Source organism: Rhinopithecus bieti, unplaced genomic scaffold (genome assembly GCF_001698545.2).
Source record: "Rhinopithecus bieti isolate Rb0 unplaced genomic scaffold, ASM169854v2 scaffold_9919, whole genome shotgun sequence".
Classification (NCBI taxonomy): domain Eukaryota; kingdom Metazoa; phylum Chordata; class Mammalia; order Primates; family Cercopithecidae; genus Rhinopithecus; species Rhinopithecus bieti.
In genome coordinates this window covers 2,660,025-2,680,113 of record NW_016806411.1, presented here as the reverse complement: position 1 = coordinate 2,680,113, position 20,089 = coordinate 2,660,025, and the positions used below count along the sequence as shown (strand labels likewise).

Genomic DNA, 20,089 nt, shown 5'->3' with positions numbered 1-20,089 from the left:
TCATTTGGTGTCAGAAAACATGGGATTTGCTAGACAGCCCTTACTAATATTTGGTTTGGGAAGAGAAAGGAAGAAAGGGTGGGAATGAGGAAACTTTGATCCCTAGATGGCTACCTAGTCACCCATGGTATGAAACTGCATTCTCGCTGTGATAGTTACTAAGGGTAAAAGTTAGGCCGGGAGTGGTGGCTCATGCCTATAATCCCAGCACTTTGGGAGGCCGAGGCGGGCACTTCACCTGAGGTTGAGAGTTCAAGACCAGCCTGGTCAACATAGTAAACCCTGTCTCTACTAAAAATACAAAAATTACCTGGACATGGTGGTGTGCGCCTGTAATCCCAGCTATTTGGGAGGCTTAGGCAGGAGAATGTCTTGAATCCAGGAGAGGGAGGTTGCGGTGAGCTGAGATTGTGTCACTGTACTCCAACCTGGGCAACAAGCGTGAAGCTCTGTCTCAAAAAAAAAAAAAAAAAAAAAAAAAAAAAAAGGCTAAAGGTAAGTACTGGTGGAATTTTGAAATGGTGGTAGACCTAAATTCCAAGGAGTTGGCCATTGGATTTGTAAGACTATGCAAAATAATAACAAGCATCCTAAATCTACAATCTCTTGGTTTTTGTTATTTGTAATAGCTAAAATGAAAGTAAAAGTGTGAGTGCTGGGTTGGGCTTCGATGGTGGAGTAGGCTCAGATTTCGGTTTGTCTGAGCTTCAGTCACTGGCCTCAAAACTACCCCTAAAGGGGAAACTACGCTGAGAAAGTAACTCTAAATCCTCTGGTCACCAAGAAGGTAGACCACATGGGGGAGAGACAAAATCCAAAAACGACTTAAGCCAATGGTATGGCGTGAAAGAGTTGTCTCATTTTGTGGATCAGTTGTCATCAGCTTCCCAAAAATCCTTTACTAAAATGGATTGTGAGAGTGACAAATTTAGGGGCAGTTTCTTTGGTTTTAAATGCTGCAGAGTGCAAGAGCAAGTTTGGTTAATACAGGACCTCCAGCTGACTATGGAACAACTGCAGACCGCTAGACATCATCCAGACACACAGGAGGTTATTCCTGAGAAAACCGGCATCCTGGTGGTCTGGATAAAAGCCACTGTAAGGTGTATTTACCCAAAGATGGGGTGCTGTTCAACTCTCTCTACAAACCAGGTAGAACACCCAAGATGAAGCAGCTGATGTTTTGTATGCAAGCTATGTTGGATTGACTTTATGAGGACCAAGATATTCATCCAGGAATATGCCTGTTACCCAGGACATGGTAAATACTGTGAGTAAGGGGGCCCTTCTTACAAGGGTACCCCATGAAATCCTACTGCTGCAAAACTGAACAACAGTTTGAGTAGAACAAGTGTCTGGCGCCTAATGTGTACTCTCAAATTGGTTTGAATCTTAGATACTTGTTCCAGATCCTGGTAGCAATGAACAAAACAGACAATTCATGGTCCCCATGGAGCTAATATTTTGATGTTCTATTACAGAAATGGACGTGGGATGGAGACACCTGACATATTCAGAGAACTAAAGGCTCCTCCATCACCAAAGGAGTCTTGGAAATTTACAGCCGTAATTCTATATTGTAATGATGGACGGAACCTTCCATTGGGTGGAGGTCAGTAGGACTGTTGGAATGCCAAAGTTGGCTCCCTGAGTTTGTCTTTGAGCTATCGGGACATCCGTGCCACACTTTAGAAAAACTGATGATAATTTATTTTTATGTTAAAATTTATCTTACAAGCATTTCATCTGTTATGAGAGCAAAACACATTCCAGAGGGGAAAATGCACACATTCCTGTACTCCACGTCCGAGAAAGCAAAGTGAATACTATCTGCTGCCAATACGCTTAATTAGGGTAGACAAGGGAGACAGTACCATTTAAAATCGTGGTTTTGTAAAGTCATATATAAGGAAATGGACATAATATTGAGTGGTCAGAAATCTATGTTCTAGGAATTTAAAAAAATGCACTGGGTCTGTTTTATAAGAAGAGGAATTAAAAGAAACATGAGTGGGAGTTAAGTATTATTATAAAATGTTCTGCAGATTTAATAATGTGGTTCTTTACAATTTGTCATTCCTGCACAGCAGGGAGATAAGACAATTATTTTTGGCGCTTTATGAGTATTGTTTAAATTATTCAGTATTCTCTTTTATAGTTAAATTGCTGAAGTAAAAATATATCAGAAAATTAATGTATTTTGATTTATACAATAACAATATCTTATAACTAAATATGAGCTGATCACACTTACGTGCTCTTTCATCAAAGACTCCCAATGCTTTGAAATAGAAATTATAATTGATATCACTTTAGGTATGAGAAAATTATGGTTCAAGAAGGTTTTATAATTTTCCCAAGATGCAAGTGGTGTCGTTGGGACCAGAACTTGGGAATTCTGACTAGAGATTTTGAGCTGGGTAGATGTAGCAATCAAGAGAATGGGTGCTAGTGTCAGCTGGACCTGGGGTTGTTCCCCACCTGTATCCTTACTTGTTACTTAACCTCTCAATCCTCACTTTCCTCTTCTGAAAATGGGGATAATATGACCTACCTCATAGCCTGGTAGTGAGGATTAAATGAGTTAATTACTAAATGTGAAGTGCTTACTTGGCGTGTAGTATATATATGTTCAATTAAGTATTGCAAATATTATTGATAAAGAATAAAGTGGAAAATAAAAATAATGACTTACTATTGTCTTCTTATTTGGAAGAAAACAATAGATTAAAACAGTGGAGGCCAGGCATGGTGGCTCATACCTATAATCCCAGCACTTTGGGAGGCCAAGGCAGGAGGATCACTTGAGCCTAGGAGTTTGAGACCAGCCGGGTAACATAGTTGAGACCACATCTCTACCAAAAAAAAAAAATTAAAAATGAACCAGGTGTGGTGTTGTGTACCCATAGTCCCAGCTACCCAGCTACTGTAGGTGGGGGAGGCCCAAGATGGGAGGATTGCTTGAGCCCAGGAGGTTGAGGCTGCGGTGAGCCATGATGGAGCCACTGCATTCCAGCCTGCATGACAAGAATGAGATCTTGCCTCAAAAACAAACAAACAAGCAACAACAACAACAAAAGCCTAAAAAGCAAAAGAACAGTGATTCTCAACTGGAGGCAGTTTAGTCCCCCACCCCCATAGGACATTTGGTAATGTCTGTAAACATTTTTGATTGTCACAAATGGAAGGGTGCTACTGGTGTCCACTTGGCAGAGGCCAAGGCTGTCATGAAACATCCTACAATGCACAGGGCGGGCCCCACAGTAAAGAATTATCGGGTCCAAGTGTCAGCAGTGCTGAGGTTGACAAGCCTTGCATTAGAACAACAAGAATTCGTTGAATATACTTAAAAAATTGTATTTGTTTTTGTTTTTTGACAGAGGTGGGGCCTTCCTATGTTGCTCAGGCTGGTCTTGAACTCCTGGTCTTAAGCAGTCCTTCCTCCTTGGCCTCCTAAAGTGCTGGGATTATAGGCATGAGCCTCCACACCCAGCCCTTATTGAGTATACTTTTAATGAGCCATGTAAACATCACTTCTCCAAGCACAGAAGAATTTGAAAATAGGAGATAATATATTATCTTTGCAAGTGTAGAACACAAAAATTGCTGTAAGGAAATGGCATGGTTTATGTTGGACATATGAATAGATGATAATCTAGAGTTTTTAATAAGAAAAAAAAGTTACCAGTTAAGTTCTTTGTGGTTAAGAGGTGACAGTTTTCAAAACTGACAATTTATGGTTTATTTTTTACGAAATAAATTTTCATGTGATAGGATCCCTTAAATTCATCAGCAAATGGCCTCCTTTGCTGGCTTTCCATTATTCATTGAATAATAGCCAGGGCTTTAGTAACAGCAGTAAGATATGATTTAATGAAAATAAATTATAGAAATTTGTATTTAAGTGAGGGCTGGATGTGGTGGCTCATGCCTATAATTCCAGCACTTTGGGAGGCCTAAGCAGGTGTATCACTGAAGGTTAGGAGTTTGAGACCAGCTTTGTCCACAGGTGAGAACCCATCTCTACTAAAAATACAAAAATTTAGCCAGGTGTGTGATGGCCACATGCCTGTAATCCCAACTACTCGGGGGCGAGGCAAGAGAATCATTGAACCTGGAGGCGGAGGTTGCCAGTGAACCGAGATTGCACGACTGCACTCCAAGCCTGAAAACAGAGATACTCTGTCTCAAAAAAAAAAAAAAAAAAAAAAAAAAAGAAATTTGTAACTAAGTAGGAAATAATGTATTTTAGATGTATTAGTATTAAGACCAAAATGCAGTGTTCTCCTACTTAGAAATCAGGAGACTCAGTACTTTTCACAGTGATCTTAGCTTCCCTTAATTTGAATATTTTAAAACTAATTATATTATGAAAATGGAATCCCACATACTAATTCACTCAGAGGTATTGATCATGATGAACTAATTTCTCTAGATTTATAAACTGAATAATTTATTATTGTGCAATACACCCCACATTAATGGCTTCTACAAAGTAAAAGCAAAAAACTAATCTTTCACCAACTTCTACTCATGTTTGAAGAAGAACTTCCTGTATATATGTCAAAATCAGTCACCACAGAGCCCAGAGGTATCAGATTATATAATGTGCTGGTGTAGAGAGCAGATATAAAGGGATTGTTTTTTAATTTTTAATTTTTGTGGGTACGTAGTAGGTGTATATATTTATAGGGCATATGAGATGTTTTGATACCAGCAAGCAGTGTTATAATGATCACTTCATGGAAAATGGGGTATCTGTCTCCTCAAGTATTTATCCTTTGTGTTACAAACAATCCAATTATACTCTTTTAGTTATTTTAAATTAAATTATTATTATATACTGTAGTCGCCCTCTTGTGCTGTCACATAATAGGTCTTATTCATTCTTTTTTTGTACCCATTAACCACCCCCACCTTCCCTCCCTTCCCCCAACTACCCTTCCCAGCCTCTGGTGACCATTCTTCTACTTTCTATCTCTATGAGTTGAATTGTTTTTATTTTAGATCCCATATGTGAGAACATGTGATGTTTGTCTTTCTGTGCCTGGCTTATTTCAGTTATCATAATCATCTCCAGTTCCATCCATGTTGTTGCAAATGACAGGATCTCATTCTTTTTTTTACAGCTGTATGGTATTCCATTGTGTGTAAGTACCACATTTTCTTTATCCATTCATGTGTTGATGGACACTTAGGTTGGTTCCAGGTCTTGGCTATTGTGAATAGTGCTGCAATAAACATGGGAATGCTGATATCTCTTTGGTATACTGACTTCCTTTCTTTTTGGGTATATGCCCAGCAGTGGGGTTGCTGGATTATATAATAGCTTTAGTTTTAGTTTTTTTGAGGAACCTCCAAACTGTTCTCCATAGTATTTGTACTAATTTACATTCCCACCAACAGTGTATGAGGGTTCCCTTTTCTCCACATTCTTGCCAGCATTTATTACTGCCTGTTGTTTGGATAAAAGCCATTTTAACTGGAGTGAAATGATATCTCATTGTAGGTTGTTGTTGTTGAGACAGAGTCTCACTCTGTCACCCAGGCTGTAGTGCAGTGATGCAATCTCAGCTCACTGCAACCTCTGCCTCCCGGGTTCAAGAGATTCTCCTGCCTCAGCCTCCCAAGTAGCTGGGATTATAGGCATGTACCACCACCCTGGGCTAATTTTTGTATTTTTAGTGGAGTTGGGGTTTCACCATGTTGTCCAGGCTGGTTTCAAATTCCTGACCTCAAGTGATCCGCCCACCTTGGCCTCCCAAAGTGCTGGGATTATAGGTGTGAGTCACCATGCCTGACCTTATTGTAGTTTTGATTTGCGTTTCTCTGAAGATCAATGATTTTGAGCACTTTTCTTATACCTGTTTGTCATTTGTATGTCTTCTTTTGAGAAACGTCTATTCAAAATCTTTTGCCCATTTTAAAATCAGAGTATTAGATATTTTCCCGTAGAGTTGTTTAAACTCCTTACGCATTCTGCTTATGAATCCCTTGTCAGATGGGTAGTTTGCAGATATTTTCTCCCATTCTGGGGATTGTCTCTTCACTCTGTTGATTGTTTCCTTTGCTGTGCAGAAGCTTTCTGACTTGATGTGATCCCATTTGTCCATTTTCGCTTTGGTCACCTACGCTTGTGAGGTATTACTCAAGAAATTGTTGCCCAGATTAATGTCCTGGAGAGTTTCACAGATGTTTTCTTGTAGTAGTTGCATAGCTTGAGGTCTTAGATTTAAGTCTTTAATCCATTTTGATTTGATTTTCACATATGATGAGATAGGGGTCTGGTTTCATTCTTCTGCATATGGATATCCAGTTTCCCAGCACCGTTTATTGAAGAGACTGTTTTTTCTATAAATGGGTTTTTTTAAAAAAAAATGAAGAATATTAAAGAAAGATGCATTGTTTCAGCTAAAGCCAGGCTTACCACCATGACTGTACCCTGAACACTGTTTCAGGAAAGACCTCAAAGGTATTCATGGGCTCAACAAGGGGTATGGCATATGTTTCTCTGGTCCTAGCAGGGCCGGCCTGCTGCCATGGTTGGAGGTGAGGTCCAGATGTTGTGCTGAAAGGAGAAGGCTGGGGGTGGGGGAAGGGTGGTGGTATCATTCATTCAGTATGTATGTATGCATGTGTTTATTATTTATCCAGTTTTTAAATAGGGTGAGAATACACATAATTTAATATATATTTATTGATCAACTAATATGTGCCAGGCCTGTTTTTGTGCTGGCAACAGAACAATAATGAAGGCAGAAGAGAAGGAAAGGGAGACAGCTTGACAAGGAAACACCTGGCTCCCCCAACCCCTCATAAGTTCACACATTTATAGGTTGATGGAGGAAAAACTTATCTAAACTGAAAATTAGACAAACTATTTATTACACATAGTACACTAACAAAATACATAAATACAACAACAAAAAGTAAAGTGGATTATGAGTAAAAGAATAACTATAGGAACTAATCTAACCTAGGGGGTCAGAGGAGGTAGCCAGTAGGGTATAGTCTTGCTTAGTGTAAAACAAACAAAACCCCCCCAAAAGCAAAAGCATGACTTTGGTTTGATAAGCAGCATAATTCAGATATCAAATATTCCTAGTTAAGTGTGTGGTTCTAGGCCTTTAAAAGACAGAATCCTGCGGCAGGTGGTGGTCATTTTCACGATGAAGTTGGTAGAACAAACCAAGGTTGACGGGATATCAAAAATCCTGATTGGCTTTAGTTACCGAGTGACTGCTGGGAGAAATGTGGTTTTAAGAAAGGGTGAGATTGGTGTGTAGGCAAAGAGCTGGCAGGGAACTCCAGGTCTAGGAGATAGTTTGGAAGAAGTAAAAAGCAAACAAGAGGTAAACAGAATGATGTGACGAGTGGAAAAGCACAGCAGCCCATGGGGAAGGCTGGGCTTTAAGGGCACAGACAGTGAAACCAGCTAGAAGGCAGGAAGTGCACCCTGGGGTGGCCCTCCCGCACAGGAACCTGACCTGGACAGGAAATGAAGGGCATCATCTGAGGAACAGGAAGGGGAGATGTGAGGGAAATAAGTGTCTGTTGCATAAACCTTGCTAGAGCTTTTATCCTGTTACAGGGTTGTAGGTAGCCTGGAGCTTCTCTAACAAAATAATCTGGCCTGCTGGGAAGTATTCGTGAAGGACAAGAAGGGAGACGGGAAAGGTTAGAGTGTGGGCAATTACTATGGGGCTCTGTCTTGTCTCGGCTCCCTTTTGGGTGACATAAAATATTTGTCTTGGATCCAAACAGGATGAAAATAAGTCTCATTTCCTCCCCTCTCCCAACCCCCTGCCTCCCATGATGAAATGATCTATATGGTACTCTTGGCTGACATATATCTTCGTGCTTTAATACAAACTAAAGGTTCAGGGGTGGGAAGTGGTTAAGAAGTTGTTTGCTGGGGATTATATCGATAATTCATCCTGTTTAGACTGAAGAATGACAATGATAAATAAATTAAAACAACAAACAAACAAACGAACAAACCCACCAGGGTAAATGGGGCAGGGGAAGCTGAGAAGTTAAAATGAAGACAGAATTGAACATATGTAAATATAAACTTTTTTTTTTTTAAACCAGCTGTAAACAAAGTGGTATGAGGACAGATGGGAAGAGATATAAAAATAAACATTAAATGAAAGGGGATAATTATAGGAGCCAAAATGAGAGGTGAGTGTTGCAAAGGATCCAGCTAACTTTAGAGACTTGAGAAGTTTCTTCAAACATTTCCTTTCAGGACACTGTGGGGCTTTCAGTCTTTCAGGATTTACAAGACCTTAAATGTATATGCCTTAAATACACACAAATACTCACATTTTTTTGTTTATTTGTTTTTTCCCATTGTGGGAGAAGAGAGAGTAGGAGATGTGTTCTTCGTTGTCATTTGGAAAACAGCTTCCGGTACATTTTATTTGCTTTTAAAAGCCCTGGAGAATAGTCAGCAAATAGAAATTGGTTTGCAGAAATAACATGGCTTCCTGGAACTTAGGGGGAAGGAAATGGGTGGTTTCTTTAATGACTATAGTATTTGTTTAGTATAGTGTGTGTTATAACTAAAGATAGAATTCTGGCTAATGTCCAGGAGGGAAGGTGAATTTGGATATTAATGAATTCGGAAGCTTCATACAGTTGCGTTGAATGTCCTAGGTTAAGTAAGACAATAATGCTTTGTTTTCCCTATCCTGGCCAGATCAGAGTGGACTGAAGTTTGTTTGCAGATATCTAATCAGTTTAAATTCAAGGGCATTATTATTTACATATGAAGAGCTGATGACTTTAATGTAAGCAAGTAAGCTTGTTTACAACAAAGAAGTGACTGGGTGACAAGAGGAGTGTCGATACTGCCTTAATTAGTTGATTTGCTAATTATTATTTTCTGCTGGATGTGATAGTACTTTTCCTAATGAGCAGCAGAAACAAGAATGCTCCAGCAAGCGATTTTAACACAGTAGTAGTAGCAATAGCTTCTTGGCCATTTTAGGTCCATTCGTGCTGAAGTTGTTGACTTTATACAATTTTGCAGACTTCATAAGATCTAAGTGTATTCCTGTAGGTTGATCCTGTTTATCAGCTATGTGACTTAGCTCAAGTCTGAGAAGCTTAAAAGGCATTTCCTGAAAGTGAAAATAAATTAGATGGCAGGTTTGAATTTAAATACGAATTAAAAATATGTCCCACAGCAGTGCCATGCATTTATTTCTTCAGGCTTCTTAAAGACATTGATTGATAGTAGATGCATCCATGCTCACTGGTGTGGGAAGCCCTGGGGGACTGGCTAGAAGGCTCCTTCATTTTCTTTTGCGTAGGCTTGCATTTCTTCTGTATTTGAAAGTCATGATACTGAAGAAATTAAAAAAAAATCCCCAGGAGATTCCATGTCCACATAACAAATGCAAACTTATCTTTATTTTAATGTGTTCACTTCTCATAACTCCTTGACTGGAACCCTTGACTTCTTCCAGTCTGAGAGTCCTGTAAGTTTCTGCCATAGGCATGCACATTCCTGACACCACACTTTTGCTTGGCTGTGCCTCCTGCCCAGAATGCTGTCTATTCTCTTATGCACATCCTCTCTCTATCCCATTTTTGTCCTATTTCTTCCTGATTCAGAGAGGGTGGCGATTGGTGGATATGGCTAACATTATTAAGTATATCTCATGCTTTACATACTGTGGTGGCAATTTATGTGCATTGTTTAATGATACCCCTGTTTTACAGGTAGGGAAAAAGAGGCTTAGAGAATGTCACTGGGCTCACACTAGTAAGTGGCACAAAGCCGGACTATAAATCTAGGTCTTTTTGGTCATTTCTGGACTTAGTGCCTTGAATTGTTTCTTAGCTATTGCATCTACTAAGGCCTTATTTCTCTAACCAAATTGTCAGTGGCTAGAGGCAAGGAGCTTATCTTTTAGTCTGCATAGAGCAGGCCCTCAATAGTGATAGCCTTCTATTGAAGTAAAAAATAACATGTAAAAAGTTAAAGAACTTTTATTATTTGGTTAAACACTGGAAGAAAGAAACAAATCCCAGGAAACTAATTTCTCAAAATTACTGCATGAACACAAGACACTGTGGTTCTTAATGTGGTCAGCGCCATTCCCATGGGTGTCTGGAAACGTGGGGGGCAGGTCTTAGGTTGTCGGGATTCTGAAGATGTCTTGCAGTTAGTGTGTGGTAGATGGGGATGTCAAACACCTTGCAGGAAGTGGGACAGTTTTGCATCCTGCAGGGGCCCAGTAAGGGAAGCAGCACCTGGAAAACATGGACCCAGATGCCAGATTGAGTTCCAACCTACCTCCACCTTTTACTAACTGAGTAAATCTTTCTCATGTTAACCGTGTGCCCTCTCCACTTGTGGCACACGGTTAGTGCCCAATAGCGTCAGCTCATAATCACCATCCTCTAGAAAAGTGTCCCCCATGGCAAGACATGATCTTTGCAGAGAGACAGAATTTACTAGACTAGTAGTAACAGTATAAAAATCAAGATGTAATGAACATACAGAATGGAATAATAGACAATGGAAACTCCAAAAGATAGGAGAGTAGGGTGGGAGCCGGGATGAGGCATGAGAAATTACCTACTGGGTGCAATGTACAGTATTTGGGTGATGGGTACACAAAGAGCCCAGACTTCACCACTACACAATATATCCATGTAACAGAACTGCATTTGTATTCCCTAAGTCTAAAAAAAAGAAACCAAAACTAAAAAAAAAAAAAAAAAAAAAAAGAATCAAGGTGTGTTCCAAAACAGTGCTTCTCAAACCTGGATGTGCTTACAAATCTCTCAGAAATCTAGTTAAAATGCAGATTCTGATTCAAAGGGGGCTAGGGTGGGACCAGAGTGTCTGCATTTCTGATAAGCTCATAATCCCAGAGCTGCTGTTGGGTACCAAAGTTCTAAAGTACCTTGAGGGAGAAGCCAACTTAATGAGTGAAATAATGAAGCATTTATTGCATATCTACTATATAACTTATATGATAAAAATAGAGTAATGGAGGTTGGATATAAGGAGTATAGAATTTGATTTCTTCACAGAAGGAGCTTCCATCTGCTTTGCCACTTTTATCTGAGAGACAGAGAGAAAGAGAGAGAGAGAGCGTGCGCACATTTTCCATAGATGACTATATTTTCAGGGGAAAAGGCAGAGAGGTATTTCTTATGTGTGTTTCCTCACACAAAAAGGCCATTTTGGGTACCCAAATAATTTTAGAGGAGGTATTATAACTAAATAAAGGAAAAACTTGGCAGCCATTCTTGGATGCAGGGTGTAAGCCTTGCATATCTCAGAACTAGTGCGAATGGTGTGCATTTGGGTGTTTCTGTGTGTGCACAGTTTTACATGTCTGTGTATGAGCTGGAAAGTGTATTGGGCCATTGCTAGGGAATTGATTTCTTAAACATCACTAGAGAAGAGGGATATTTTCCCTCATACAGATTAAAGCCTCAAGTTAAGGGGCAGGAGTTCCTAAGGCAGCCTTGACTAGGAACTTTGCATATTACAGGCAGTCGATGTTATTTGAACGTAGTCATTGAGAGAAGAGACTACTCATTATCCACTTAAAATACTTCCCGGCTGCAGCATGGTGTTGTACGGAAGCCAAAGCAATTGGCTTTGCATTTGGCCAGCTGATTTAGCAAGAAATTTCGCAAATGATGCAGTCCTTACAGATGGTGCTGTTGGGTTTTTTAGAATGTTTTAAAACACTGATGGATTTGACCATGAACTGAATTTCCAGTCTCTTAGATACACCTCTAGCCACCCCTAGACCATCTCCACGGCAGCTGGAGACAAGAAACAGACCTTTTCTGCAACCTTATGATAAATGATTTCCTTTAGAAACCACTCACTTAATAAAAATGATTTGGTGTAAACTTGGCCAAGGGGAGCTCTTGAAACGTTCAGTTTCTTTGCCTAACTCTGAGTTGCTTGAGTCACATTTTTGCATGGCTTTTGATTGACTTTCTGGTGCTCTGCCTGGAGGTCTTTGCTTATCTGTGAGTTGCCTGAGTCACATTTTTACATGGTTCTCGATTGACTTTCTGGTGCTCTGCCTGCAGGTTAAGAAGGAGCCAGTATCTCCAGGAGTCAAAGAGAGCTCTGCCAGTGTGAAGTGTAAATTCTTGAGAGGCTGTGGCAAGGGTCCATGCCTGAATGTGTAGAGCAAGAACAGCTGGAGACTGTTGGCTTTCTCCAGGAAGAAGTTTCTAAATTTGCCTCTTAGAAGATATCAGAGAGTTCCAGGTACTGTACCATCTTCACAGGCCGAATTCTCGTTCGGATCTTTACAACAGGGACCAGTTCTGATCTTTGCTATTGACTGCTTGCTTGTTTTCTTGGTTTCTATTTGAATCATCACCTTTTATTTGTCTTTCTTGGTGCCCTTTTGGTTGTGCTTGTTTCGGCTTTATGTAAGCAGCATCTCTGGATGCATAAATGAGGCAGATAAAATTCCCCAGGGTGACTGATCTGCCCTTCATCTATTTTTAGCACTGCAAAGAAGTTACCGTAGCCTACAGCATAACTCAATCACTGTAAGCCAGTGAGCACATTCTGAGGGTTTTTTTTTCTTCTTTTTTTAAATAACCTTTCCTGGAGGCATTTGGTATAGGTTAAGCTTAAAGACACATGATTCAATCATTGATTATTCAAGACATGTCATACTTAGGCTTTTATAATCATCATATTGTCACTGTCAACTAGGTATTCAGCTCTGGTTTCTAATTTTGCACTGGAAGCTGTACAAAGTCTATTGTGTTGTGTGTGTGTGTGCGTGTGTGTGTGTGTGGCTCTGGCAATGCAGAAATGGCAACAAGGAAGTATCTAGCACCCACTAAAAGACTGATGAACACCAATTTGCTTTCTCTCAGTCAAGCCGTCTTTCTGAAGAGAAACCTTGGCCTGTAGCTTGAACTGTTTGATCCTTGTATATCTTCCATCCCTTCCACCCTTAAGGAACCTCCATAAGGTGAGGACAATGTGTCTTATTTACCACCTGCTATGGTCTAAATGTTAGTGTCCCCCTCAAATTCATATGTTGGAACCTAATACCCAATGTAATAGTATGAAGTGGTGAGCCCTTTTGGGTAGTGATTAAGTCATGGTTCAGCGCCTGTATTAGGGTTCTCTAGAGGGACAGAGCTAATATATATATATATATAAATATATTTAAATTTTATCAAGTTTATATAGTTTATTTAGTAGTATTAACTCATACGATCACAAAGTCCCATACTAGGCCGTCTGCAAGCTGAGGAACAAGGAAGCCAGTCCAAATGCCAAAACTGAAGAACTTGGAATCCAATGTTTGAAGGCAGGAAACATCCAGCAGTGGAGAAAGATTTAGTCTGGGAGGCTAGGTCAGTCTAGGCTTTTCACATTTTTCTGCCTGCTTTATATTCTGGCTGAGCTGGCATCTGATTAGATGGTACCCACCCAGATTAAGGGTGGGTCTACCTTTCCCAGCCCACTGACTCAAATGTTAATCTCCTTTGGCAACACCCTCACAGACATACCCAGGATTACTCCTTTGCCTCCTTCAGTCCTATCAAGTTGACACTCAGCATTAACCAAAACAGTGTCCTCTTAAAAGAGGTGCCTTGCCCTTACTGCCATTTGGTAATATAACAAGAAGGCATCAGTTTTGAAGCAGAGAGCAAGTCCAGACACCAAATCTGCTGTCACCTTGATCTTAGACTTTCCAGCCTCCAGAACTGTAAGCAATACATTTCTGTTATTCATAAATTACCCATTTAAGGTATTGTGTCCTAGTAGCCTGAACAGACTAAGATATCACCTTACCTCTATAGTTCAGCACAGGGCTTAAGCTTAAGGAGGCAGTTATTCTTTTGTTCATTGATTTATCAGTTCTTTAGCAAATGTGTGTTGGTACACACCTACATTCCAGCTTGTCTTGGAATGAAGTTTCCCTATCTTTGGTAGGAATACATGCTTATCACTTCCATTCTGGCTGTAAGAGCTCCCCTATACCTCCTCTACTTCTTGGAAGCATGCTCCTCTAAGGTTGTTAGCTCCACCCTCTTATCCAGATTTGCTCTTTTCCTTTGCATCTGCAGAATCAGCACTATTTCTATAACAAAGTAGTTTCCCCTACTCCTGAATATTACTGGTTTCTGTTATTAATTTCTTTCATTCAAAGTTAAAGAGGTAGTTATATGTTGTGACCTGTGATGGTTTCATGGTGTGTCTGCTTTGGCTTGGATAAGTCACATCCCCTAGAACTCCCTTTCTAGTATGTTTCTGACTAGGGTGGTCTACAAGGGAGAGTCTCTTGCAAAATTTGGAAGATGGAAGCGAGGCAGCAGCCACTTTGTAGCACACACGTACCTTCTCCTAATTATTGAAACACTAATCTAGGTGCGCTGGGAAGGAATTTTGCAGCTATAAAGTCCCTAATCAGTTTAAGTTAGTCAAACAATGTGTTATTCTAGGTGACTTAATCAGTCAAAAGTTTTTTAAAATTAGATTCTAGATCAGACCAAGGGAGAGAGTACAGTCGTGGGTTCTTAGTTTCTATTTCTCATTGGGCCAGAAAAGCCCCTTCCTCATCCCTCTTTTCTGCTTATTACTGGAGACAGAAACTTAAAACTATGGCTTCAGGCTGCTAAAAGCCTAAAACAAAACAAAACAAAACAGAACAACAACAACAACAACAAAATAAAGTGGTTTGGATACGCTTGATCTATACCCTCCCTGAGGTCAGAGATTCCAAGTAGTAGAGCAGAAGGAAAATTGTAGAACTTTTCTACATTTTGGAACAAAAACATTCATGTTGTTGCTGCTCTGCTGATTTGCCTTGTTAGTGTGAAGCAGCAGCTAGGTCTATAATTGCTTTACCTTCCAGATGTGTGTACTTCCAATTTCACTGACTCCTGGGTTAAGTGTGTGTGTACAGCTCCATGACTAAGAGCCCTGGCTTCTGCATGACATCCTCATCAGTGTGCTCATCTTTGTGGTAGTCTAGCCTGCTTATGACTTTCCCTTTCTGATTACCTGCCTTGTGGATGTCAGGCCTGCTTAGCCAGCTCCTGCAGTTGTGTAAGATAATTCTTTGTAAAAAATCAATGGATAGATTAAAAAATAAAACAAAACAAAATCTTCTGCTGGTTCTGTTTTTCATGTCAAACCCTGACTGATACATAAACTGAAGAAGTAATTGTTACCTTATATATCATGAAGTTGGACAGTTTGGAACCCAGATGTCCACCAGCATTCATTCAATTATTCATAACTGTGCCATAGATGACAATATAGCAATAAACAAAGCAGATATGGACCCTGCCCTTGGAGAGTAGATCCTAGCAGGAAACAGATGTTATCTAATATTTATAGGATAATACATTAGCATGGAGTTGTCAGAAGGTGTAACTAGGAGACCCTGCCTAAACTTAGGTGTCAGAGAAGGGAAGTAAGGGCCTGGGAGAAAGAGTGAGGGTCTGACAGCAAATGAAAGTAATTCAGGAGGTTCTGCAAAGTTGTTATTCATGGCAGTAGAAGGGATGAGGCTTGGGAGATAAACCACAGAGGGCTATGCAAGCCAAGATAACAATGTCTGACTTTACCCCAAGGAACAAATATTTTTATTTAAACACCTTTGTGTTCTGGAATCCTATATAGTTATTTTATAATGTCACAACATGGTTATATTTTGAACCTTTGAAGATCCCATGGTGTTAGTGTGTTTGATCCAGCCATTCCTGCCACTGTCCTCTTATTTTTTTGCACATTTTTTACAATCCTCTTGTGTAACCCATGTTGCCCTTTCTATTGTGCAAGCATCAGTTGGCTACTGTCATACTATTTTTAACTCATTCTCCTGCCTTATGCTTTGAATTCTCACCCATTGAAAGGAAAATAAAACAAAACCTGCACTCTTCACATTAATTTACCTGACAGTTTCCTTTTGTCAGCGTTTACTTTCTGTTCTATTTAGATGTACAGAAAAGCTTCCAGAGGGTGGGCAGTTCCCCAGCCTCATTATTCTTGGTCTTCTGTCACCACCTGCGGTGTGGGAGCTCAGTCCTTCCTGAGGCTGTTAACCCTTTCTGACTGCTGAGCCCTCTGATGCTCTAAGGATTTTCTTAATGAAGTAATTGATTTACTTAATGAAGTAAATGCCATCCTTGAAAACTAGGGCAGTAAATACCATCAATTCTATGTACTAGAGAGAGGAAACACTGAAATGGTGCTAGAAGGTGCATGACAAAACCAGTCACAAATCTGAATGAGGTTGAACAATGTGAGCCTAGGATCAGTTTTTTTCCTTCTTTTTTTTTTTTTGAGACAGAGTCTTACTGGGTTGGAGTGCAGTGGTGCAATCCTAGCTCACCGCGTGCAGCCTTTAAGTCCTGGGCTCAAGCACTCCTCCCACATAGCTGGAATTACAGACAAGGGCCACTGGGACTGGCCAGATTTTGCCATTTTTTTTTTTTTCTCTTTCATTATTTTCAAGTTTCCCTGTATTCTCTATTCTGGTTTCCCTGTAGATGTCTTTGGGAAAGCAATGAAGTACAGAGGTTAAGCCAAACTGTAAAGCCAAACTGATTTGGGTTGGGAGTCAGGTTCTACTATAGCCTGTTTCTATACTTGTAACATGGGAGTAATGTTACATACATGTAATAGGTAAAAAAGGTGACATGTGCAAAGTAACTAGCTTAGTGCTAGGCACATAGACAGGGCTCAGTAAATTTGGTGTATTAAGCATCATGATCTTTATTTTTCATCTCCAAATATTTATTCTGGAAACTGGAACATGCCGATAAGGTAAGCATGTGACATTGGAAATGCAAAATAAAATTTACATTCTCTAAGCCACAAAGAGCTACATTCACATAGCACTGGGGGAGGTGGGCAGGAAAAGGATAACCTACTGCCAGCCAAAGGAGGCTTCTGACAACCTTTTCCAGCAGCAAAGACTCATGTGTGAGGATCTCAGCACCTGAGCACTCACCGGTCCTCAAATCCTGGAGTCTTAGACCCTCACATCTTAGAATCATCTCTTAACAAAATTTTATTTTTAAATTGACACATAATTGCACATATTTATAAGGTACATAGTGATGTTTTGATACATACAATGTAGAGTGATCAGATCTGGGTAATTAGCACATCCATCATCTCAAACATTTATTATTTCTTTGTGTTGGGAACAGTCAATATCCTCTCTTCTTGCTGTTTGAAAAAATGCAATATTGTTAACTATAGTCATCCTACAGTGCCACAGATCAGTAGAATTTATTCCTCCTATCTAGCTGTAATTTTGTATCCTTTAACAAATCTTTCTCTATCCCTTTGTTCTGCCTATTCTTTCCAGCCTCTGGTAACCTCTGTTCCACTTTTTACTTCTCTGAGATCAACATTTTTTAGCTTCCACACATAAATAAGAACACGTGGTGTTTCTTTCTGTTCCTGGCTTATTTCACTTAACAGAATGTCTGCCAGTTTCATCCATGTTGCCATGAATGACAGGATTTCATTCTTTTTAATGGGGGGATACTATTTCATCTCCTATATATACCATGTTTTCTTTATTCATTCATCTGTTGTTAAACATTTTGGTTGATTCCTTATCATGGCTATTGTAAATAGTGGTGCAATAAACATGGGAGAGCTGATATCTCTGTGATATATTAATTTCTTTTCCTTTGGATACATGCCCTGTAATGAGATTACTGGATCAAATAGTAGTTCTATTTGTAGTTTTCTGCGGAACTTACATACTGTTCTCCATAGTGGCTGTCCTAGTTTACATTCCTATCAAGAGTGTATAAGAGTTCCTTTACAAAAATTAGCCGGGCATGGTGGTGTGTGCTTGTAGTCCCACTAGAGAGGCTGAGACAAAATAATTGCTTGAACTCAGGAGGCGGAGTTTGTAGTGAGCTGAGCTGCGCCACTGTACTCCAGCCTGGGTGACACAGCAAGGCTCTGTCTCAAAAAAAAAAGAAAAAAAAAGTTCCTCTTTCTCTACCTCCTTACTCACATTTGTTACTTTTTGTCTTTTAATAATAGCCATCCTAACTGGGATAAGATAGACAATATCTCATTGTAGTTTTGATTTGCATTTCTCTGATGATTAGTGACGCTGAGCATTTTTTCATATATTTGTTGGCCAACTGTACATCTTTTCTGTTTGGATCGTTTGCCCATTTTTTAATTGGATTTTTTTTCTTGCTATTGAGAGGTTTGAGTTTCTTGTGTATTCTGAATATTAATCCTCTGTCAGATGAATAGTTTATAAATATTTCCTACCATTTTGTAGGTTATCTTTTCACTCTGCTGATTGTTTTTCTTTTTTGTTACCCAGAAGCTTTTAGTTTGATATAATTCTATTTATTTTTGCTTTTGTATCTTGTGTTTTTGAGGTCTCATTCATAAGGTCTTTTCCCAGACTAATGTCCTGAAGCATTTCCTCTTTATTTTCTTCTAGTAGTTTTATAGTTTCGGGTCTTACTTTTAGGTGTTTAATTCATTTAGGGTTGGTTTGTGTATAGGTAAGAGGTGGGGGTCTAGGTTCATTCTTCTGCATATGAATATCCAGTTTTCCCAGCACCATTTATTGTAGAGACTGTCTTTTCTCCAATGAATATTCTTGGTGCTTTTGTCAAAAGCAGTTGGCTGTAGATAGATGGATTCATTTCTGGATTCTCAGAATTGTTCTCAGTGAACAATTCTGTTCCATTGTTCTATGTGTCTGTTTTTATGCCAGTACCTTGCCATTTTGGTTACCATAGCTTTGTAGTATATTTTGAAGTCTGGTAGTATGATGCCCCCAACTTTATTCCTTTTGCTTAGGATTATTTTGGCTATTCAGGGCCTTTTATGTATCATAAAAATTTTAGTATTGTGTTTTTCTATTTCACTGAAGAATGTCATTGGTGTTTTAACAGGGATTGCACTGAATCTGTATATTGCTTTGGGTAGTACAGTCATTTTAACAGTATTAATTTTCCCAGTCCCGGAACATGGAATGTCTTTTCATTTTTTGTGTCCTCTTCAATTTCTTTCATCACTGTTTTACAGTTTTCTTTGTAGAAGTCTTTCACCTACTAGATTAAATGTATTCCTAGGTAGTGTGTGTGTGTGTGTGTGTGTGTATGTGTGTACTTATTGTAAATGTGGTTGCTTTCTTGATTTATTTTTCAGCTAGTTTGTTATTTGTATATAAAGATGCTACTGATTTTTGTATGTCAATTTTTGATATGGTTTGGCTGTGTCCCCACTCAAATCTTGACTGAATTATATCTCCCAGAATTCCCACATGTTGTTGGAGTGACCTAGGGGGAGGTAATTGAATCATGGGGGCTGGTCTTTCCTATGGTATTCTCGTGATAGTGAACAAGTCTCATGAGATCTGATGCGTTTATCAGGGGTTTCTGCTTTTGCTTCTCCCTCATTTTCTATGGCCTCCACCATGTAAGAAGTACCTTTTGCCTCCTGCCATGATCCTGAGGCCTCTTCAGCCATGTGGAACTGTAACTCCAATTAAACCTCTTTTTCTTTCCAGTTTCAGGTATGTCTTTGTCAGCAGCATGAAAACAGACTAATACAGTAAATTGGTACCAAGAGTGGAGTGTTGCTGAAAAGATACTCAAAAATGTGGAAGCGACTTTGGAACTGGGTAACAGGCAGAGGTTGGAACAGTTTGGAGAGCTCAGAAGACAAGAAAATGTGGGGAAGTTTGGAACCTCCTAGAAACTTGTTGAATGGCTTTGACAAAAATGCTGATAGTCATATGAACAATAAGGTCCAGGCTGAGGTGGTCTCAGATGGAGATGAGGAACTTGTTGTGTACTGGTGCAAAGGTGACTCTTATTATGTTTTAGCAAAGAGACTGGTGGCATTTTATCCCTGCCCTAGAGATTTGCGGAACTTGGAACTTGAGAGAGATGGTTTAGGGTATCTGGTGGAAGAAATTCCTAAGCAGCAAAGCATTCAAAAGGTGACTTGGGTGCTGTTAAAAGCATTCCATTTAAAAAGGGAAACGGAGCATAAAAGTTCAGAAAATTTGGCCGGGTGCGGTGGCTCAAGCCTGTAATCCCAGCACTTTGGGAG

The 20,089-nt window shown here is 39.6% G+C and overlaps 2 long non-coding RNA genes across 2 annotated transcripts in view; both read left to right on the top strand.

Moving 5' to 3' along the window:
* The window catches only part of LOC108532247 (uncharacterized), a 75,399-nt gene that overhangs the window by 45,272 nt on the left and 10,038 nt on the right, over positions 1–20,089 (top strand). The window contains exon 2 of the long non-coding RNA XR_001886391.1: positions 1,482–1,612. This is a non-coding gene — a long non-coding RNA (uncharacterized LOC108532247). The remainder of the gene's footprint in view (positions 1–1,481; positions 1,613–20,089) is intronic.
* On the top strand, positions 7,589–19,581 carry LOC108532249 (uncharacterized). The gene is made up of 3 exons (XR_001886393.1): positions 7,589–7,677; positions 12,079–12,262; positions 19,542–19,581. It is a non-coding gene; the product is annotated as an uncharacterized LOC108532249 (long non-coding RNA).